This window comes from Schistocerca nitens, chromosome 4 (assembly GCF_023898315.1).
Source record: "Schistocerca nitens isolate TAMUIC-IGC-003100 chromosome 4, iqSchNite1.1, whole genome shotgun sequence".
NCBI lineage: Eukaryota > Metazoa > Arthropoda > Insecta > Orthoptera > Acrididae > Schistocerca > Schistocerca nitens.
In genome coordinates this window covers 612159172-612183122 of record NC_064617.1, presented here as the reverse complement: position 1 = coordinate 612183122, position 23951 = coordinate 612159172, and the positions used below count along the sequence as shown (strand labels likewise).

The following is a 23951-nucleotide window of genomic DNA, read 5'->3' as shown; positions in this document are numbered from 1 at the left end:
CTTACCTGCACATATTCGTCATTGCTGACGCTATTAATTGAACTGTTTAACCACATAATACTTGTGTAAACTGTTATGTAAAGTCACATGTATGAAAGAATTTGTATTGCTTACTGTATTCTATATAATAGGTTATTGAAAGGTCAGTGCAAAGCCAAAATTTTATCTAGTTATATGATATTTACGCATTAATATTATCTTTTGTTTTTGTCTGTATTTTTTGACGAATTTGGTGGTATTTTCACCACCAATGCTGGCAAAAATACCATCAAATTCAAGCCCGTGGAGGAAGGGCATATGAAAGGTGGCTACACTGAGCCACAGCGCCAGAGATCACGCTAGAGAGTATTGTTCCGCCGCCTCCACTGGCAGTGATTATTGAGATGTCGTAGTGCGCAGTGATTATTGAGAACTCGTAGTGGGCAGTGCTTTGGGAGAACTCGTGGTAGTCAGTGCTGAGATGTCGTAGTGAGGAGTGTTTGTTGAGATGAGCTAGTAGGCAGTGCTTGCTGAGATGTGATACTGAAAAGTTCTTGTTGAGATGTGATAGTAGCGAGTCGGTGTGGAGAGATTGTAATGTCTAGAGTGTTTTTCATCAATATAAATTAAGGTAACAAACTACTTTTCTTTTCTTTCTCATTATTTCAATGTCCTGAATAATGCGTCATTACAGGTTCAGTCAACAAAGCATCTGGCTTGTGTTCTTGTATTAGAGTGTAATTCTGGTTTTCTTGAGTAATTATGGTATTTCTATTTTCTTTAATTAATTCAGTATAAATGATATTTAAAATTTCTTGTGTTGTTGAAGAAGAACCGTGCCAGATGCGTATGTTGAGTCATACTTCCACACACAGAACAGTTACACTTGTGCTTTGGTTTCGTAGGTTTTATAGTTGCTGGGGACTTAATTAATTAATTGTGTTAATGAAAATTTCCATTTCATTCTTTGTTGTTGTTCTATGCAGTCAGATAGCGTAATAATACTAGTCAGGGCCAACTGTTTACGAGTCATAGCGTAATCGGACATACAGCTACCAAAAATTAAAATTATTTTCATTTCAATTAATTAAGCCCCCATGCAATTGAAGAGTTCCTAGATAACAGAACGCAGCATGTCATTCTCAATGGAGAGAAGTCTTCCGAAGTAAGAGTGATTTCAGGTGTGCCGCAGTGGAGTGTCGTAGGACCCTTGCTATTCACAATATACATAAATGAGCTTGTGGATGACATCGGAAGTTCGCTGAGGCTTTTTGCGGATGATGCTGTAGTATATCGACAGGTTGTAACAATGGAAAATTGTACTGAAATGCAGGAGGATCTGCAGCGAATTGACGCATGGTGCAGGGAATGGCAATCGAATCTCAATGTAGACAAGTGTAATGTGCTGCGAATACATAGAAAGATAGATCCCTTATCATTTAGCTACAAAATAGCAGGTCAGCAACTGGAAGCAGTTAATTTCATAAATTATCTGGGAGTACGCATTAGGAGTGATTTAAAATGGAATTATCATATAAAGTTGATCGTCGGTAAAGCAGATGCCAGACTGAGATTCATTGGAAGAATCCTAAGGAAATGCAATCCGAAAACAAAGGAAGTAGGTTACAGTACGCTTGTTCGCCCACTGCTTGAATACTGCTCAGCAGTGTGGGATCCGTACCAGATAGGGTTGATAGAAGAGATAGAGAAGATCCAACGGGGAGCAGCGCGCTTCGTTACAGGATCATTTAGTAATCGCGAAAGCGTTACGGAGGTGACAATCTCCAGTGGAAGACTCTGCAGGAGAGACGCTCAGTAACTCGGTACGGGCTTTTGTTAAAGTTTCGAGAACATACCTTCACCGAAGAGTCAAGCTGTATATTGCTCCCTCCTACGTATATCTCGCGAAGAGACCATGAGGATAAAATCAGAGAGATTAGAGCCCACACAGAAGCATACCGACAATCCTTCTTTCCACGAACAATACGAGACTGGAATAGAAGGGAGAACCGATAGAGGTACTCAATGTACCCTCCGCCACACACCTTCAGGTGGCTTCCGGAGTATGGATGTAGATGTAGATGTAGATGCCTTTCAACGTGGTATTCAGAAGAGATCTCGACCCTCTCGTACTCTTACGGATTTATGAACAGCCCTGCAGCATTCAAGGTGTCAGTTCCCTCCATCATTGCTTCAAGCATTAGTCTAAATCATGCCACGTCGTGCTCGGCACTTCTGCGTGTTCGCGGGGCCCTGTACGATATTAGAAAGTTGTACCAGTTTTTGTCTGGCTTTTCAGTGTATAGGCACAGACAGGTAGGCAATAACTTAGTGTAGCATTCATGTTTTCCCACCGCGCGTGCGGTAAATGCGGGAACGTAAACTGTCGCGACGTTATTACTAAGTGCGTCGAGACAGGACCAACGTACTGTAATTCTTTTCTTCGCTACCGAAGTACAAACACACCGGCAGACATTCACCGGAGAATGAAGAATGTGTTCAGAGCAGCATGTCTGTCGAAAACCACCTCTGTAGAATGGTGCGCCAAAGGCTGCTCCTGCTTCATGATAATGCGCGTTCCCGTATCGTAAACGTCGTAAAGCCGAAGTTACACTAGTGGGAGTCATTCGAGCTCCTGCCATCGCGCCTACTCCCTTAGAAAGGTCCTGATGGGTCGACGATTGCTGTCGGGCGAAGTGCAGCACGCAGTTACGGATTTCTTCACGCAGGAGGACACACTGTATTACCAAACGGGTATCTTCAGCCTGGTGCGTCGGTGGGATGATTGCGTCAGTGCTCACGGGCGAGTTTGCTTGACCGGATGCCGTTTCTGGACTGCACGGCCTTCAAGCGGAAACTTTTTGACCGCCCCTTAAATTATCGACTGTCACCAGAGTTTGAAGTGGATAACCACGAAGTCTGTAGCTATCATCTCATATTCTAGTTTTTAGTAATTTCCCAATGTCAACAGCCTACCAATGGCAGCCTATAGATTTTTGCTCGATAAGTCCATTTCTCCAGAAAAGTGCTGGAGAGTATCCTGTTATAAGTGAATGCGACACTGTCTTTCTACAGCGTTCAGCCTTCCAGTCATGCCAATGGTATCCTGATGAAGTTCCCAGCAGAAGGATCGAAACGATCATTGAAAAAACTTGAACAGGGATACGATCGGCATAACGGCCATGAAACCCTGCAGACTAGTATTCGATACGCAGTGCCTGTGTTGATCAGAAATATGAATGCAAAGTTTCTTTTGACATGCATGCATTCGTGTTTCTGAACAAGATAGGCACTGCAATGGCATACTTACCAGCCAACACCAGGCAAGCGACTTTCAATTAAAATGTCTCCCCTGTACGGAAATATAAACAATGAATGTATGAGTACAAGCTGTTAACACATGGTTGACGACATATGGAAGTTTGGGTCTGGTGGTGAGTCGTGCTCGGAGAGCTTAATGGTAAGGTGAGCGCTCGCGACAAGTGGAATATCCGGGTTCGAGTCTCGGTCCGGCACAAATGTTCATTGTCGTCATTCCATTACACGGCTGATGGTTGTCCATATTTGCAAATACGAAGAGAGTTCAAGTATTCCATCATGTCGTAGATGGTGAATGGATCCTCAAGAACAGATTACTGCGCTAAGTAAACAGAGAGAATAGTGTGACGTTGCATGTTGTTCTGTTTGGGGTTTCGGGCGCTCAACAGCGAGGTTATCAGCGCCCGTCCGAAAAGCAGTTGATACCAAAATGGTTAGACGTAGAGAATTCGATAAAAAATGTAAGATGAAATCTGAGATCAAATTGCACTCACTCTTTTTCAATCTCACCCATGACCACCCGCACAATCACACTAGCTCACGTTCTGGAAGATAGCCTCAAAATGGTCATCTTTCTAAGGGTGTCAATTATTATAAAAGTAAGACAAGAGGAAAACTAAAATATATTCACATTAATATATGTCTGGCTGGTCTCTTACAAAAAATACCTATGAACCATCCATTCTGATAACACGTTGAAACCGTCGCCCTGAAGTTTCGTGGAATAAGCCGGACATTTCACAAAGCCTTAAAATACGTACCACTTCCGTGTCATCGTCATTTGAAGTAGAGGACAAATCGGTCGGCAAATGAGCTGCTGCCCTCTTGCAGAAAATCTAAAATTTGAAGCACCGTTATGTGTAGGCCACGAGCACCACAAATCGGAGGGTCCTCTCACCAGAGTGAGAAGCCATGTGACATAGAGTTATGTCCTAGGAGAAGACGAGTGTGAAGGATCTCATCATCTGTGCGTGGCTGGATATAGGTACGCCACGGCCGAGTTGTCGACTTCACCATACACAGTTTATTGGCTGTCACTTCCAGCGAACCTTCTTCCCATTTACGCATGGTACTGTACCGCAACAGCGATGTTATATAATGCGGGGGTATGGCTCACTGACGAACTGAGGATTACGATATGCCACATTCGGCTGTTGCATAGTAAACAGTACTCTACTTGAACGTGCTAAATTAAAGAAGAAGTCAAAGCAATTTGTGAAACTCTCAAAGCAATCTGAGGCACCAACACACACGCACACACGAGCACACAAAAGAGAGCAGCCCTTGGGCCCTCGAAGGGCAGGCCGCCGATCGCACGTCAGTCAATCCACCCAGCGCAGCGGGTACCGGAGATTTGCGCCAACATGAGACAGGCGGGCAAACACTGCATTCACTCTAATCGAAAGATATCGAAGCGAAAATTGGACCAGTCAGACTGCAGATAAAATAAAAGAAAGCCGGCGGGAAAAGAGGTCATGAATCCAACATAAGAAATCTGGCCGCAATCCGTGAGATCCATATTTTTTTACTTTTTTACTCTATAACTTTCTACAAGGAATAACACATGTAATGAAAATAAGACCATATTTCTTAATGAATGTTATGCAGAAACATGAATACTGACAATAGACCGACTATTCATTACAAATTACACTGAAGAGCCAAAGAAACTGGTACACCTGCATAAAATCGTGTAGGGCCCCCGCGAGCATGCAGAAGTGCCGCAACACGACATGACAAGGACTCGACAAATGTCTGAATTAACGCTGGAGGGAACTGACACCATGAATCCTACAGGGCTGTCCATAAATTCGTAAGAGTACGAGAGGGTGCAGATCTCTTCTGAACAGCGCGTTGCAAGACATCCCAGATATGCTCGATAATGTTCATGTCTGGGGACTTTGGTGGCCAGCGAAAGTCTTTAAACTCAAATGAGTGTTCCTGGAGCCACTCTGTAACAATTCTGGACGGGTGGGGTGTTACTTTGTCCTGCCGGAATTGCCCAAGTCTGTCGGAATGCACAATGGACACGAAAGGATTCAGGTGATCAGACAGAATGCTTGGGTACGTGTCACATGTCAGAGCCGAATCTAGACGTATCAGGGGTCCCATATCACTCCAACTGCATACGCCCCATACCGTTACAGAGCCTCCACCAGCTTGAACACAGTTCCCTGCTGAGATGCAGGTTGTCTCTATAACCGTACATGTCTATCTGCTCGATACAATTTGAAATGAGACTCGTCCGACCAGGCAACATGTTCTCAGTCATCGAAAGTCCAATGTCGGTGTTGACGGGCCCAGACGAGGCGTAAAGCTTTGTGTCGTGCAGTCATAAAGTGTACACGAGTGGGCCTGGGTGGAAGGCTGGCGAAAGCCCATATCGATGATGTTTCGTGGAATAGTCCGTACGCTGACACTTATTGATGGTCCAGCATTGAAATCTGCAAAGTTTGTGGAAGGGTTGCACTTCTGTAACACTGAACGATTATCTTCAATTGCTGTTGGTCCCGTTCTTGCAGGATCTTTTTCTGGCCGCAGAGATGTCGAATATTTGATGTTTTACCAGATTCCTGATGTTAACGGTACACTCGTGAACTGGTCGTACGGGAAAATCCCCACTTGACCGCTATCTCCGAGTTGCAGAGTCCCATCACTTGTACGACGACTACTCGCTTAAATCTTGATAGCCTGCCATTGTAGCAGCAGCCACCGATCTAGCAACTGTGCCAGACAGATGTTATCTTATACAGGGTGGAGAAAAATTGTGTCACGAAATTTTAACCTTGGATAGCTGATGCCAGTAGGAACCAAAATTACCAGTGTTGTGTAGGTCGGCAACGCACCATTTTTAAACTACGGAAACTGGCGCCACCAGCTCCGATTGGCTGTGGGATTGCTCTGCTGCCGTTCGTCAGTGACGGGCAGCGCTATGGTTGTCGGTTCACACATTAACGTCCCACGCCCCGTCACTGTCCCAACGTGATATGCACACGTGTCGAATAGGTCTTGCTGTTTGTCTCCACCTCAAGTCAGAGGCATTCACACTTAAGCTTCGCTTCGGAGCGCACGCCCGTCACCTGCTATTTAGTCATACAGTAAGCGTTCAAATAGCTCTGAGCAAAAAAAATGGCTCTGAGCACTATGGGACTTAACACCTGAGGTCATCAGCCCCCTGGAACTTAGAACTACCTAAACCTAACTAAACTAAGGACATCACACACATCCATGCCCGAGGCATGATTGGAACCTGCGACCGTAGCCGTCGCGCGGTTCCAGACTAAAGCGCCTAGAAACGCTCGACAGTAAGCGTGGCAGCACACTATTCGTTTGAAGAACAGCGAGATGTGGTTTTTGTTTACGGACTAGCCGACGGTAATGCGCATGATGTTCGACAGTTGTATGAAGAACGGTACCCAGCAAGACGCCACCCACACCCACAAACATTTACAGCAATTCACCGGTGACTTGGCGAAACAGGCTGGTTAGCAGGATATCATGCTCATTTTGGAAGACCTCGAACACGATGGGATGCTGCATTTGAAGAGACTGTTCTCGAGCGCTTTGAGGAAGCACCTACGACAAGTATTCGAACAGTTGTGCACGACATGGGGGTCACTCATCGGTTAGTCTAGGAGGTTTTGAGGGATGACGGCCAGCATCCATTTAGTTTCCACCCTGTCCACGACCTAAATCCTGTGACGGACTATGAACACAGGCTAGGGTTTTGCCGGTGGCTTCTGCAAAGTGTAGCATGAGATACCGACTTCCCCGTCGTTGTGTTGTTTACCGACGAGTGCACCTTCCACTGGGATGGCCTTTACAACACTCGAAACGTTCATTACTGGGCAAGGCGATATCCTCACGTCACGAACGTCCACCGACATCAGGGACGATTTTCCCTCAACATTTGGGCAGATATTGTGGGTGGCCAGCTGATTGTACCGGTCCGTCTACCTCCTCGACTTGTTGTTGTTGTTGTTGTTGTCGTCTTCTGTCCTGAGACTGGTTTGATGCATCTCCCCATGCTACTCTATCCTGTGCAAGCTTCTTCATCTCCCAGTACTTACTGCAACCTACATCCTTCTGAATCTGCTTAGTGTATTCATCTCTTGGTCTCCCTCTACGATTTTTACCCTCCACGCTGCCCTCCAATGCTAAATTTGTGATCCCCTCACGCTTCAGAACATGTCCTACCAACCGGTGCCTTCTTCTTGTCAAGTTGTGCCACAAACTACTCTTCTCCCCAATTCTATTCAATACCTGCTCATTAGTTATGTGATCTACCCATCTAATCTTCAGCATTCTTCTGTAGCACCACATTTCGAAAGCTTCTATTCTCTTCTTTTCCAAACTATTTATCGTCCATGTTTCACTTCCATACATGGCTACACTCCATACAAATACTTTCAGAAACAACTTCCTGATACTTAAATCTATACTCGATGTTAACAAATTTCTCTTCTACAGAAACGCTTTCCTTGCCATTGCCAGTCTACATTTTACATCCTCTCTACATCGACCATCATCAGTTATTTTGTTCCCCAAATAGCAAAACTCCTTTATTACTTTGTCTCATTTCCTAATCTAATTCCCTCATCATCACCCGACTTAATTCGACTCGACTTACCGGTGCAAAAAATGGTTCAAATGGCTCTGAGCACTATGAGACTTAACATCGGAGGTCATCGGTCCCCTAGAACTTAGAACTACTTAAAACTAAGTAACCTAAGGACATCACACACCTCCATGCCCGAGGCAGGATTCGAACCTGCAACCGTAGCGGTCGCGCGGTTCCAGACTGAAGCGCCTAGAACCGCTAGGCCACACCGGCCGGCTTGCCGGTGCAAATTACCTCCCCTTTTTGCAAGAAACTCTATCCTGCCTGCTTGAAGACTTTCTCCTAGACATACGGCTACGCATGTGGCTGCAGCCGGTGCAAATTACCTCCCCTTTTTGCAAGAAACTCTATCCTGCCTGCTTGAAGACTTTCTCCTAGACATACGGCTACGCATGTGGCTGCAGCATGATGAGGCCCCCGCCCATAACAGTCGTGCTGTGTGCAGATATTTAAAAGAACTCTTCGACGATCGGGAAACTGGCAGAGGTGCTCGTAGGACATGGGCCCCGCAATCGCCAGACCTCACGTCAACTGACTTTTTCCTGTGGGGATTCTTGAAGCTTCTAGTTCACCTGTCCGGACGCGAACCACCTAGAAACGAAGAGGACTTAATGGATCTCGTTCAACATGCCGCCAATCAATGCCAGGAAACTTTGGAAGAGTTCGGCAAAACACCGCTCGACGTTACCAAGCTTGTGTCGCGTCAGAGGGTCGCCAGTTCGAGCACCTGCTTTAAGTAAACAATGTCCTAGCTACCAAAAAGGCCTTTCTGTACGCGAACTAACAGTTGTTGACGTGTTTGTTCCCGGTACGTCTTACCGTGAAACTGCAAAGCATGTGTCGAACCCCGCGGATTCGCCCTGAGGCCCCCGGAGTGGAAGGCTGGCGCTCTACCACCGAGCGTGCGGGCCACCTTGGATACATCGCCATCTCCAGCAGGCAAAGCATTCGCGGTCATGCGTTGTCCAGAGCATCCGGCAAAAGGGCAATCCCGCGACCAATCGGAGTGCGTGGCGCCAAGTTTCCGTAGTTTAAAAATTGTGCATTGTCGACCAACACAACATTAGTAATTTTGGTTCCTACATGCATCAGCTATCCAGGGTTAAAATTTCGTGACAATTTTTCTCCACTCTGTATAGGCGTTAGCGTTCCCAGTACCGTATTCTGCCTGTTTACATATCTCTGTATTTGAATATGCATGCCTAAACCAATTTCTTTGGTGCTTCAGTGTATCTGCATTAATTTCTAATTCTCTTAGGGGTGACAGTTCTACATAATTATAAATATTAATTTACACTGTAAATATTTATTATCTAACCTGCCCGCATAGCTTACTGCTTAGACAAGAATTCTTACTGTACCTGATAGTTCAGGACTGCAAGCCTTAGACAAGGTTTAAGAGGTGATAAACAAAAGCCTTTCTGTTTTACGTACATTCCTCTCTGCCCCTCAAGATAGCTCATACTAACTTCGCGAGGGATTCAATTCAAGACATACGGAACGAAGAATCGTTCTTATTTTCAAAGATGAAACTTTTCTAGTATGGCCACCGTGAAGGAAATTTTAAATCCTTTTCTTTTTTTTTAATTTAATTGGAGTCTAAGACGGCAATGTAAGTACAGTTCTCTTATAGTACGGCAAAAAAAATAGAAAATGAAAACAACGTACAGTACTTGAACTTCAGATACAAGGAGGTATACCACGCCAGAATGAAATCCTCATAGCAAGTTAGTGGCCAGTCACCCGGTCGGTGGTTTTTAGGCAGTTCTTCACTCCTGTGTATGAAAATGGCAGATTGCTTTCCTGCTCTCCAAAATGCAGACATCACAGTCGACTTCCAATCCATTTGTGTGTCGGACGGTTGTGCAGCAGGCCATAACAAGCTCACAACTCAGTTCCAATAAAATCTTTCCGGAATGCTAACAACGTTTATCTGCAAAATGTCCTCGATGTTCCAAGAACCACGCATCCTCCCTCTCCCATTTTCTTTCGAAGTCAGTCCATGCGTTCAACATCTAGAGCATTTCTATATCGACATGCCAATTTTCTATTGAAGGAAAAAAAGACAAATATTGGACAGACGAGTGGCCATCATTAGAGATCCTTGCATTTGTGGGACCAAAACTTAATAAGAACGATCTCGTAAAACCAATATTTGTGGAACGTGTTTCCGTTCCTAATTGCACAATCAGCTTGCATTCAAAGATGTCTGTTAGGAATTCTGTAGACGAGGATACTGTTTAGCCGAAATATCATTTTGTACGAACTAATACGTCGAGGAAAAAATGTCGACAAATAGATTAACGTACGAGTATCCGACAGCGGGTAAAAAAATCGTTTTATACGCTTACTAGTGGTATAAAACATAAATTAGTACTGATGTTCAAAAACCTTATAAATTACTAAGAACATTGGATAATGCCAACAGGCGCACCAAAATTCTTTACAATTATGGGAGTATTTGTAATGTTTCCCAAATCTAATAGCCCTTCGCGCGCTTCCTACCACGGTAACAACCTAAAAAAGTGAAAAAGAAACAGATTGTGGAGAGGTAGAGTTGATTTGACTGTAATTTAATCAATTTTTCCTGCTCGTTCTTCAACACTGGACAGCTCGTTTCTAGTGCCTCGCCCACATCATACGCAAGTGACGAGCAACGATGGCACCATAGAGTGGTAAGAAATATAACAGAGTCGGGAAAAATATCAAGTTATTTTTCGAGTTGCAAAATCTTTTGTTTACGTAAGTTTTCGAGGTAGTAAGTGATATTATTTTTGAATAAATAAAAAGGTGATAGTACAAGCTCCCGATAAATTTATTACAAGAATTTATTTAAAATCCTGTTTTCTGCCGTGAATTATTGATCACATGTCGTGAATCGAAGTTACTGAAGAATAACGATTTATTAAAAGGTGTAACCGTTACATTTGTTGATTACGGAGATGCACATGTTTCGAATGTAAACTACCGTCATTTGTGTCTCAATAGACTTAGTAAAGTATGCAAAATAAATGATTTTATAAAATCCAAATTAATTATATATAAAAACGTATTTCAATTCATGTTTTTCATTGCACTTCAAAGTGGACAGCATATGTCTCTTTCTTCTTTTAATCCACATATGATAAATCATCCAGGTCGCATGTTTCATCCCTAAATTTAATTACTGAAAGTAGTTCACTTCTCCTATCAAACACTGGAGGAAATATACTACGGATTTTTCGATGTCTACAGAAAATCAAACGGAGTATAATGTTGAAAAGTATCTAAAACCTCTGTACCGTTTTTCACGCAAACTAACACTTTTCTATAATTAGGAACATTACGTATGTAGATTGTGGACAGTTGGGAATGTGGGTCTCACGGGAAGCGAGCAAGGGATAAGTCCCTGCAGTCGAGCTATTCATCTGTGCCCTCGGGTGCTCAGATGGATAGAGCGTCTGCCATGTAAGTAGGAGATCCCGGATTGAGTTCCGGTCGGGGCACACATTTTCGGCTGTCCCCATCAAGGTAAGTCAACAACACCTGTCAGCAGCTGAGGGTTTCAATTAATTATCATTTTTTCTGTAATTTAAAATAACAAATCTAAAGGACATTAAAACTAATAGTTGATCGAAGCACATTGGTTGCAAAACGCACGAAAAGATTCAGTAATCATCCAAGCGAAAAAACTCCGTAACTTTGAAAACACTGCATTTCCCCTAGCCTTGGCCGGCAGCTATTTCGGCTACCGCTGATCAAATTTGCTATTCTTTTCATCAGTCATTTGATGTGACTCGCCAAGATCCATCCCAACCTTCGTTTTTCCTACAGTTTATTGCCTCTACAGTACCCTCACGCATCATTGATGTTATTCCCTAGTGTCTTAACGCATGACCTGTCTCCCCGTCCCTTGTTATTGTCAATATTTTCTACAGGGTCCTCTCCTCGCCGATTTTGCAGAGAACCTCCTCATTTCGTATCTTACCAATCTACCTAATTTTCTACATCCTTCTGTAACACCACACCTCAGTCGAATCGATTCTCCTCTGTTCCGGTTTTCCTACAGTCCGTGGGTCATTTCCACGGAATGCTGCGTTCTACACATCCATTCTCAGAAATTTCTTCCTTCAGGTCAATGTGTGACACAAGTAGCCTGCTTTTGGCTAGGAATGTCCTCTTTGCCTGTTCTGGTCTGCTTTTTACGTTCTACTTGCTTCGTCCATCATGTGCTGTTTTGCTTCCAAGATAAAATAATTCCTTCATTTCTTATACTTCGTGGCCCCCAAATTTGATGTTAAGTTAATCGCTAATATCGTTTCTGCTACTCCTATTGGTTTCTTCTTCCTTCGATTTACTTTATCCGTAGTGTGTGCTCATTAGACGGCTCGTTCCATTCAACAGGTTCTATAACACCTCTTAACGTTCACTGAGGATAGTGATGACATAAGCGAATTATATCATCGATATTCTTTCCGTCTGAATTTTAATTTCATTCTTGAACTTGTATGGAGTCAGTAGAGTGAATGGTTTTGCTTGTATTTCAAAACAGTGACTCTTAGCGGTTGCCGACCTCTGTGGCCGAGGGGTTCTAGGCGCTTCAGTCTGGAACCGCGCGACCGCTATGGTCGCAGGTTCGAATCCTGCCTCGGGCATGGATGTGTGTGATGTCCTTAGGTTAGTTAGGTTTAAGTAGTTCTAAGTTCTAGGGGACTGATGACCTCAGATGTTAAGTCCCATAGTGCTCAGAGCCATTTCAACCATTTCATTTCTTAGCGGTTAAGTCCCACATACCCGTTACCGTTCCAACAAAAATGAATAAGTCCCAGTTAATGTGATGCAATCTGACTACTGTCACTTCTGATTCTTCAAACACCGACCCTTAAATAGCGAACGGAGCTGTATTTGATACCAGTAATAATTTAATATTGCCTACTGGATAACTTTGCATTTAGTCAGACAAAACTGTATCTTCCTGACAACATTTAGTCTTCTCTGATCTCCAAGATATGGGCCCAATCTTGTGCATTCATCCATAAAATGATTATACTTCGTCGTGGCGACATTTTAATACCATTGTACCGCCAAACATGTAATTACAATGTGACGGAGCTGCCTTCTCGTAGATTTTGAGATGAACTTACTTTACGTGGCCTGAAAGTAGCTTCGTAAGGCGAAAAGTATCTTACTTCCTGAATATTTGTTTCAAGCCAAAATAATCCAGTTGAAACTTTAATTGAATTAGCCACGAAAATATTTAATTCGTTTATTTCCGCATAAGGAAGTCGTGCTAGGCCTTATAGTTGCTTATATCTATTATCTTTCAAAAGTTGCAATTCATTTAACTGAATATATGAAAGGTATAGACTTGAAATACAGATATTAGGTTTGCGTTAACTTTGCATTATTATCGGGCCTCAAATATACAAAAGATTACGTAACACATATCGATTACAGTTACAGGGCGGTGGTAATTAAACATTCGCTACTTGAGCCAGTGTAGACAGAAAACTACACTACTGGTCATTAAAATTGCTACACCACGAAGATGACGTGCTACAGACGCGAAATTTAACCGACAGGAAGAAGATCCTGTGATATGCAAATGATTAGCTTCTCAGAGCATTCACATAAGCTTGGCGCCGGTGACGACACCTACAACGTGCTGACATGAGGAAAGTTTCCAACCGATTTCTCATACACAAACAGCAGTTGACCGGCGTTGCCTGGTGAAACGTTGTTGTGATGCCTCGTGTAAGGAGGAGAAACGCGTACCCTCACGTTTCCGACTTTGATAAAGGTCGGATTGTAGCCTATTACGATTGCGGTTTATCGTACCGCGACATTACTGCTCGCGTTGGTCGAGATCCAATGACTGTTAGCAGAATATGGAATCGATGGATTCAGGAGGGTAACACAGAACGCCGTGCTGGATCCCAGCGGCCTCGTATCACTGCCGTCGAGATGACAGGCATCTTATCCGCATGGCTGTAACGGATCGTGCAGCCACGTCTCGATCCCTGAGTCAACAGATGGGGACGTTCGCAAGACAACAACCATCTGCACGAACAGTTCGACGACGTTTGCAGCAGCATGGACTATCAGCTCGGAGACCATGGCTGCGGTTACCCTAGACGCTGCATCACAGACAGTAGCGCCTGCGATGGTGTACTCAACGACGAACCTGGGTGCACGAATGGCAAAACGTCATTTTTTCTGATGAATCCAGGTTCTTTTTACAGCGTCATGATGGTCGCATCCGTGTTTGGCGACATCGTGGTGAACGCACATTGGAAGCGTGTATTCGTCATCGCCATAGTGGCGAATCTCCCGGCGTGGTGGTATGGGGTGCCATTGGTTACACGTCTCGGTCATTCTTGTTCGCATTGATTGCACTTTGAACAGTGGACGTTACATTTCAGTTGTGTTACGACCCGTGGCTCTACCCTTCATTCGATCCCTGCGAAACCCTACATTTCAGCAGGATAATGCACGACCGCATGTTGCAGGTCCTGTACGGGCCTTTCAGGATACAGAAAATGTTCTACTGCTGCCCTGGCCAGCACATTCTCCAGATCTCTCACCAATTGAAAACATCTGGTCAATGGTGGCCGAGTACTGGCTCGTCACAATACGCCAGTCACTACTCATGATGAACTGTGGTATTGTGTTGAAGCTGCATGGGCAGCTGTACCTGTACACGTCATCCAAGCTCTGTTTGACTCAATGCCCAGGCGTATCAAGGCCGTTATTACGACCAGAGGTGGTTGTTCTGGGTACTGATTTCTCAGGATCTATGCACCCAGATTGCGTGAAAATGTAATCACATGTCAGTTCTAGTACAATATATTTCTCCAATGAATACCCATTTATCACCTGCATTTCTTCTTGGTGTAGCAATTTTAATAGCCAGTAGTGTATTTACAATATGGATATCCAACTTTATAGGAATGATCACCAGACTGTGCGCTGCAGGATTTGCTTGTTAGTGCCATGACTTGCCGCCAGAAGCTGTTACTGGTACGGTTACGTAGGGCTGAAACACAAGCATCAGTATGCATTACAGTTGCACGCAGTCAACTTCGGTCTGGACGAGATGAGCAGAGCTTTTCTCGTAATGCTGTTGTATCAAAACGACAGTAATAGTGTTGCTGTTCTTCGCGAGTCTCGACGCACTGAAGGAATACGAAGAGGTCAACATTCCCCACTGGGAATGAAGACTGATTCGGAAGTTCGAATTAACTGACGATTTAGGAATTGCTCCTTGGAGGGTCCGACGGCCAATGGCACCATAAATTGTTGAATAAATTACCATGGTTGAGAATGCTGGACACAATGTGCGATCTTCGAGCAGTGCACCAGCTGCGTTACGACATCTGAACATTCCATGGTCCACCGTTCAAAACGTGCTGCGGACAATTCTGAAATGGTATCTCTAGTGCGGTTACAGGCTGTCTTGAATGCAGATGATCACCACATTGAACGACTATTGTAACCTGTAACGTAAACACAATACATAATTAACAAACGTCACCCTCTCGTGTGGAAATTAAACCTTGAATTTTCCCGTAGTTTATTCGTTATTTCTCTTTTGCATCTTTTTACAAAAGTTTCCACAAAGTTTCAGTGACCTACGATCACTCGTTTTTTATGGTGGTCCTCCCATTTGGAGAAAGTTTAATCATAACCATCCTGTACATGAAACACGTGCTGTCTTTAGCAGACTAACACAAACGTCAATTCTTCAACGTACGATGGAAAATCACGTATGACACATACAACCCATTTGGTGAATAAATAACTGACTTGCTAAACACGATCGTAAGGTAACTGCATTTCTTAAACAGAATGGAAACTGACCCACTGAGTCGTATTCGCAAGCCAATCTCCTACAATATTCAACATTAGACCCAGATAAGTCTCGACAATAGCACGTGACTCACCCCACAATTATGATTGCAAAAATGCTGCCTGTTGTCAATAGTCTCCGTACGAGAGAGCTTCGTCTTAGTAAAATATCTCACATATATAAACCATTCCTGCTTTCACATATCCATTCATAAGTGTGTATATAGCTCTCTCTTTCTCCCTCGGCACGTGCAAATGGAGCCAATTATACGTATATACCACAGGCACGAACGGGATAGGAAGAAGACACAAATATTGTTCTTCGAAACTTGCAAAGCATGGCCAACGACTGTGCACCTGAGTACCTCATTGGCTACTCCACTCACGCGCCAAACAACCAGAGTAGATACATTACCGTAGCAGACGATGTAACGAAAGTCGATCAATGGCTTCACAAACAAGAGCAAACACTGCTTGCGGATAATCGACATAGACTAAACTGAATCTATGGAAGTTGGTAAATATGCAAATATAACAGAAACCTTCAAACCTTTCTTTTATGTCAGTCATTGTTTGTTCTACGTATTGATTTAACAGTAGGGATGATAGTCTATATCCCTGTCTTACATCCTTCTTAATCCGAGCACTTTGTTTTTGGCGTTCTAGTCTTATCGTTCCCTCTTAGTTCTTGTACACATTGTACGTATATCACCCACTTTCAGTTTCGCAATAGATTACTCCTATTTCCATAAAAGTTTTGGAATCTTGGACCATTTTACGATCTCGAACCCTTTCTCTCGGTCAGTAGATCCTATGAATGTGTCTTGATTTCCCTTGAGTCTTGGTTTCATTATCTACTGGAACGATCCGCCGATAATTTTATTTTATTTTATTTATTTATTTATTTTTTCCAGCGAGTGAATGAGTGGCCACAGAATGACTGAGTTTGCCAGGTAGTAACAGTTGAAGCTTACCTTGAAGTGGGTTCGTTGTCGGTGATGACATTAGTATGACCCTCAGACCATTTTTTAACGCCGAAAGCGTTCTGCGCGTGAATTGGTAAACAAGTCAATGATATGAATAATGTAGTTGACCAAGATATTCTATGTTGATAATGAGCATGTGAGAGTAGTCACAGAAATCCACGCATCTACTCTAACTTTAAGTTATTTTGATCTTTTAAATTTATAGCGTAATACTTTAAAAAATAGAAGTACATCACTTTAATGGCTGACAGTTAATTTCAACTTTATTCTACTCGTTGCCTAATAATAATAAATTCCTTCAGGGACATGAACAATTCACGTACAGACATTACTTCAGTTGGCAATCAATAACCGAATAGTTTTCTGTGGTTCCATTAAGAAAAAGCAGTAATAGATATTTTTTTCAACAAAAATTATCAGAATGATCATAGAGAGTGTTTGAAACGAAAATATGAGCTGATGTCTCTTACAGTATCAGTGGACTGACGATATCACACTTTCTGGTGACAACTTTAGAAATTTTGTCGTATGCAGGAGTTCAGCTCACTTGCAGCGTACTTGAATTTGTCAGAATGTGTCCATTTGCTTCGTTTCCATAGTCTAACTTATCATGTCTGAATCTCGGTCTTTTTTCAAATTTCTGACTCCAAGATTCTCAAATTCTCAACGATCGAGAGTTAGCGGCTCTCTAGTTGAGAGCGATTGTGGTGCAAAATATGTTTAGTGTACTAGAACAACTAGTTAAGTATGCGAAAATCATAGCAATACCAACACCATCCCATTAGCAAAACAGTTCTGACGAGTTGCTTATTTCGTTTACGTATTGATTCACTTCTTTCACTTGTCGGTAAAGATACAAATTTACTAAGAATTTCGCTTGCAATGTACAGTAGATAAAATACACGTTGCACCGCCATATATTGTCATTATAATATGGTAAGTCTCCCACACAGCCTGTCCAGCAAGATTTACTAAGGGATGGGCTCGCCACCAATTGCTTTCAAATCCCAACAAGCCGTTTCTACGAGCTAAGAATCATAAAAATACCTCATGCTTTTAGCACCCTACCAGGTTCCATCAACATCTGCTCAGGATGCGAAAAATAGATGACAGAGAAACTCGTCCTCTCTCAGTGTATTAGTTAGTGAATTTTATTATTGTTTATTAATTCCAAATCCAGCGACTATGACTGTGTTGGATCAAATACATAGTTGCCCTCAGCTAGCTGCGATTATCAAAAGGGTGAGGATATCCGAATCTTTTGATGTTACTGTGTATTTAAACTGGGGACCTACAAACAACGGACAGGCTTCATCCTGCCATAGCCGTCAGTGGTTCACAACAGACCACAGCAGTCGACACACTCCACCGCCGCCCCACACCGAACCCAGGCTTATTGTGCGGTTCGCCTCCAGTGGACCCGCCCCCCCTCCCCCAGGAGCGTCTCATACCAGACGAGTGTAACCCCAAATATCTGCGTGGTAGAGGAATATGTGGAGACAGTGTTTGTACAGCAATCGCTGGCATAGTGTAACTGAGGTGGAATAAGGGGAACCAGCCCGCGTTCGCCGAGGCAGATGGAAAACCGCCTTAAAAACCATCTACAGGCGGCCGGCACACCAGACCTCGACATTAATCCGCCGGGCGGATTCGTTCCAGGGACGGGCACGCCCTCCCGCTCGGGAAGCAGCACGTTAGACCGCGCGGCTAGATGGGCGGACCGCTGTTATTACAGTAGTAACGAGGAGATGGATTTGCGAGACTGCAGCACACACAGACGATGAAGAAGTGCGTGACGGAGTACTACTACACAGCAAAACGGTTGCTAGTTTACCCATCCTCTAATACTTTAAATGTCTGTTTATTCCTCAGTCTGAGTCGCATGGAACTGTCGTGTGTTATTCCCAACGGCGCTAGACGTAGACGTCGACGAGACATTAAACCTTGATTTTCCTTCTTTTCTTCCTACAGCGGCACAAACCACGTAATCTGGATTGTCGCTGTGTCACTGTATAGCGTAGGCAGACAGATTGCAGTCAACGCTTTAGCGACTATCACCGATGCTGTGATCAGTGTAGTACAGGTCGGAGGCAGATGTGTCCACAAACACAACCGTCAGGCACTCGGCACACGATGGACGTACATGTGGCTATTGCAGGCTCAGGAGTTTGTGCTTTCTGCGTAATGACAGTCGGCACTGAGGGTGCGTCCCACCTGACCACTCACCAGGAGACGGCGTCGAATCTTCGCAGACGGATCTGAACCTGTTGCAGCCCTCCAGTGTAGACAAAGTACTGTGCGGTGCGTTGTATATACGGAGAATAGCGACGGTCGTTCTGTGCTGGGGCCATTTAACATCGTCTGGCACCTTCACGTCACTGAATGTGACCGTCTTCTGTCCTCTGACTCCCCGCGCTCATCGCTATCGTGGCTTCTCTTCTGCACGATCCGAAGTGTCAACGTACAAAAAATCCATTTGCTAGAGGTCGATAAATCTCCATTGCTCCATATTCCCCTCATGATCATATGGCACCTTTGACGTCAGCTAGGAAAACTAGCACATGATTTTTCGTTTGAAATTCGTCATTGAATTGATTTGGTGTAGCACTGATATTTCTGACCACAAAAAAGAAGGCAGCTAAGACTCCGTGTAGGTCACCTCTCTGCAATCACTGTTACTTATTACAAGAACAACGTGATATACATCCTACTCAAAAGGGTCATTCCGTATTATCCAAAGAAGAATCGACGTCATATACGTAACTTGAGCACCTGACTAGCCACTTCAATCTAAGAACGGTAGGGTACGGATGCCTAATTCCGCGATATTTTTCAACTTGTGTTGATCAATGTTCGTAAATGAAGAAAGGTGATTTAAATTACAACGCAGAAAGACGGACTGAAAGTTCTAGAATATTTTTTATTGTATTAGATATTGTCAAATTTTACAAATATAATGAAAAAGTGTATAAATAATTCTGTGACAATGGGTCTTAAATGATTAACAAGGTTCCTAAATCCTTGATAATGTTATTCTAAATCCGTGAATGGTATCCTAATTGCTTGAAACCAGAAACCATTAACATAAAATGCGCAAAACCACCACTTATTAACATCACACAGTGATCCACTACATTGTGATAATATTGCTGCCTAAATGGCAAATTCCAAAGAATAATAATTCGCCTAAGACAGCATACATCATACATAATAACAACAGGAAAAAGATGAACAAAAAGTAAAAATCAAAGCAAGTAAATCAATTACTAAACTCAATACAGAAAGATAAATCAGAAGTTGTCTTTTGGTTCGGACAAAAACATTAAACTGCTCATATTGGACACAGATATAAACACCTTTATCGTAATCATCCCCTAGATCCTAGATCCTCGATGACATTTGTCATGGTACCACTGAAGGCAAAAGCAACACTGCATGCACTCAGTTCCATTGCGATTTTATATATCTTATTTATAATCCAAATTACACACAGAACGTGTAGAGTTTCGTGTTTTCTTTCTTTTTTTCTTTTCTTTCCTGAGACTGAAGAGGTTACTACAGCCTATGGTGGATTTGCATCTCTGTGAAAAGCGTGTATCCCGGCCTTCTTAAACGTAGATTTTATTCGAGGACAGAAGGATTCCTCGTAGCATGCATTGAAGAGTGCACGAAAATCATGTCTGCTTGGGGCCTTTCCAGGACTGCCAATCGGGTTCAGCTTTTAAAGGACATTTTAGTATAATTTGCAGACACCGTAATTGCAGCAAGTGCCTCGTATGCGACGGAAAGGTAAGTAAAATGATGCAATTTTCTTCATTCATTTGCAGTGCTTCTGGAGAAAAACACTAATGACAACTCTGTGACTACAGTAAAACCCAACACTCTGCTCCATCCTCTATTCCAGGAGTGCTAGGGCTGCTGTGTTCGAGGAACTCCCTCTGGGGCGCTCATAATGGAAGGAGAGAAATAGAATAGGTTAAGAATGTGTTGAGTTCCCCGATGGATTGCTTGAGATAATATTTCACACAAAAGAAGGTGCCTAGGTTCGAATACCGGTTCGCCACTAAGCTATAGTTGGTCAGCTCAGTGAATACTCCCTCAATGCGTACTCCCTCAACAATACCAGCTCTTAGGCTACTTTGAAAGTTCACAACTTAATCCGGCATTTGGCGAATGGTGCTTTTATATAGAGAGTAGTCGCAACGCTAGAATACTGTAGCGAAATATAGAAAGTCCAGAGAATCATCGCTTGGTACAGGGATACACAGTTCACCCTCAACATAAACAAATGCAACTTATTGTAAATAAATAGACGGAAAGGCTCATTATTGTGGTATTACACGAATGCCGGTTGATCACTGGAGGCAACTAAATAAATTAAATATTTCGGACTATGTGTACAGAGTGATTTAAAGTAGAACGAAGAACACATAAAACTAATCGCAGATGAGGCAGACGTCGGACTGCGGTTCATTAGAATGATATTCAAGACGTGTAGTCCACCAGCGAAGGACATAGCTCACAAAACCTTCACTCGATCGATACTTAAATATCGCTTGGCCGTCTGGGACCCGAACCAGATAGAAAACAGAGAAGATCCAAAGAAGAGTAGCGTATTTCGTCACAGATTCGTCCAGTAAACCAAAGCGTCACAGAGATACTCAAACAACTTCGGCGGCATCAGTAGAGTCGTTCGTCATCACGGTGTGGTTCACTGTCAAAATTCCGAGAGCGTACGTTCCTAGAAGACTAAATGAATATACTGCTACCCCTCCAGCGTATCTTTCGCAAAAAGAGTGAAGTAAAAATAGTGCGACTCAAGCTCACTAGGATGCCCCCCAACAATTGTTCTTCCTCCGAACCATCAGCGACATTACAGACCCATATCAATAACGTCGATTTGCAGCAGGATTTTGGTACGAGTGTTGTGTTCAAACATTATGAATTATCTCGAAGAAAACGATTTATTGACAAATAGCCTACACGGATTAAGAAAATATCGTTCTTGTGAAACACAAATAGCTCTTTATTATCCCGAAGTAATGAGGAATGTCAAACTGATGCCACATTTTTAGCTTTCCACAAGGCTTTTGTCACCATTCCTCTAGTGACGTCAATCAAATTGTGTGCTTACGGAGTATCGTCTCAGTTGTGCGATTGGATTCGTGAGTTGCAGTCAGAAAAGTCACAGTTCGTAGTAATTGACGGAAAGTCATGGAATGAAATAGAAGCAATATTTGGCGTTCCCCAAGGAAATGTTATAGGTCCTCCGCTGTTCCTGATCTACATAAACGACGGGACAATCTGAGCAGTCCTCTTAGGTTGTTTGCAGATGATGCTGCCATTTACCGTCTTGTTAAGTCATCAGATGATCAAACCCAATAGAAAAAGATTAGACAAGATATCTGGCTGGTTAGTTTAAGAGGTAGGCAGGGGGGAGGGAGGGGGGCCAGACTTAGCCATCGGTCCCACAAGATACCTGTATGGTGCGAAAAGTGGCACTAAAAATTCTGAACTCATCCACATGAATACTAAAAATAATCCGCTAAATTTCAGTTACACGATGAATAAGACGAACTGTTGGAATTCACATAAATACTCATGGATTACAGTCACGTGTAACTTAAATTGGAACTATCACATACGTACCGTTGTGGAGAAAGCGAACCAGAGACTGCGATTTATTGGCAGAACACTTGGCAGATGCAACAGGTCTGCTAAAGAGACAACCTACACCAAGCTTGAATGAGATTTTCAAAAAAAATGGTTCAAATGGCTCTGAGGACTATGGGACTTAACATCTATGGTCATCAGTCCCCTAGAACTTAGAACTACTTAAACCTAACTAACCTAAGGAAAGCACACAACACCCAGCCATCACGAGGCAGAGAAAACCCCTGACCCCGCCGGGAATCGAACCCGGGAACCCGGGCGTGGGAAGCGAGAACGCTACCGAATGAGATTTTCACTCTGCAGCGGAGTGTGCTCTGATATGAAACTTCCTGGCAGATTAAAACTGTGTGCCGGACCGAGACTCGAACTCGGGACCTTTGCCTTTCGCGGATAAGTGCTCTACCATCTGAGCTCCCCAAGCACGACTCACGCCCCGTCCTCACAGCTTTACTTCCGCCAGTATCTCGTCTCCTACTTTCCAAACTTTACAGAAGCTCTCCTGCGAACCTTGCAGATTCCTGTAAGAAAGCTTGTCCGTCCTCTTCCGGAATACTGCTGCGTGGTATGGGATCCACATCAGATAGGACTGACGGACGACTCTAAAACGTTCAAAGAAGGGCATCTCGTTTTGTATCATCGTGTAACAGGGAAGAGTGCGACGGATATGACATACGAATTGGGATGGTAATTATTAAAATACAGGTGCTTTTCATTGTAGCAGGATCTTCTCATGAATTTTCAATCGCCAGCTTTCTCCTTTAAATGACAAAATATTTTGTTGTCACCCACCTGCATAGGGACAAATGATCGTCGTTATAAAATAAGACATATCAGAGTTCGCAACGAAAGATTTACCTGTTCGCTTTTCCTGCGTGCTCTTCGAGGGTGGAGCGGTAGAGAAATAGCTTGAAGGTGGCTCTATGAACCCTCTGCCAGACACTTAACTGTGAAATGCAGAGTAAAGTGATCAGTAGTCATATTGATGTAGATGAACAGAGTAGGGAGGGAGGGGGCGAGAGGGGGGAACTGACTGCTACACGAAGTATCCTCTGCCACACACCATAAGGTGGCTTGCGAAATGTAGAACTAGATGCGGTGGGAGACATAGAGATCGTCTGAGAATCACACGATGTCTCCAGCTGTATGTAATCGCAGCAATGATCCTGCCGACGGAGGCGGGGCAGGGGACGCTTAACAAGAGACGGAGGCGCCTGATAACCGGACGTCGGTCACGTGACTCGCGGTCTGCGAGTGGCGCGGCCGCAGTCCGGCTCCCACGGCAGTCCGCAGATCGCCCCGCGACGGCAGCCAGCGCCTCGCCTCGCTTCTGCACGCACCGTTCGCAGTCACTGCGCCGCCCCACCCCAGCACTCCAGCGCCGTAAGTCGCAGCACGCGTACTTGCCGTCCGCTGCCACAACCTGTTCGTTCCGAGTCGCTGGGCGACCTTGACACACTGTCCCTCTGCGGCCGCTCTGTAGTGGGCGGTTCTGGCACAAACCTCACCAGCCTTGGCAGACATCCGCGAGCGACTGTAAACAGCGCACG

The 23951-nt window shown here is 43.8% G+C and overlaps 2 protein-coding genes across 2 annotated transcripts in view; one reads left to right on the top strand and one right to left on the bottom strand.

Moving 5' to 3' along the window:
• LOC126252470 (uncharacterized) overlaps positions 1-23951 on the bottom strand; it is a 1574240-nt gene that overhangs the window by 1427474 nt on the left and 122815 nt on the right. The window lies entirely within an intron of this gene.
• LOC126251301 (allantoinase) overlaps positions 23686-23951 on the top strand; it is a 262302-nt gene continuing 262036 nt past the window's right edge. The window contains exon 1 of the mRNA XM_049951628.1: positions 23686-23784. The gene's annotated coding sequence lies outside the window, so the exon portion shown is untranslated. The remainder of the gene's footprint in view (positions 23785-23951) is intronic.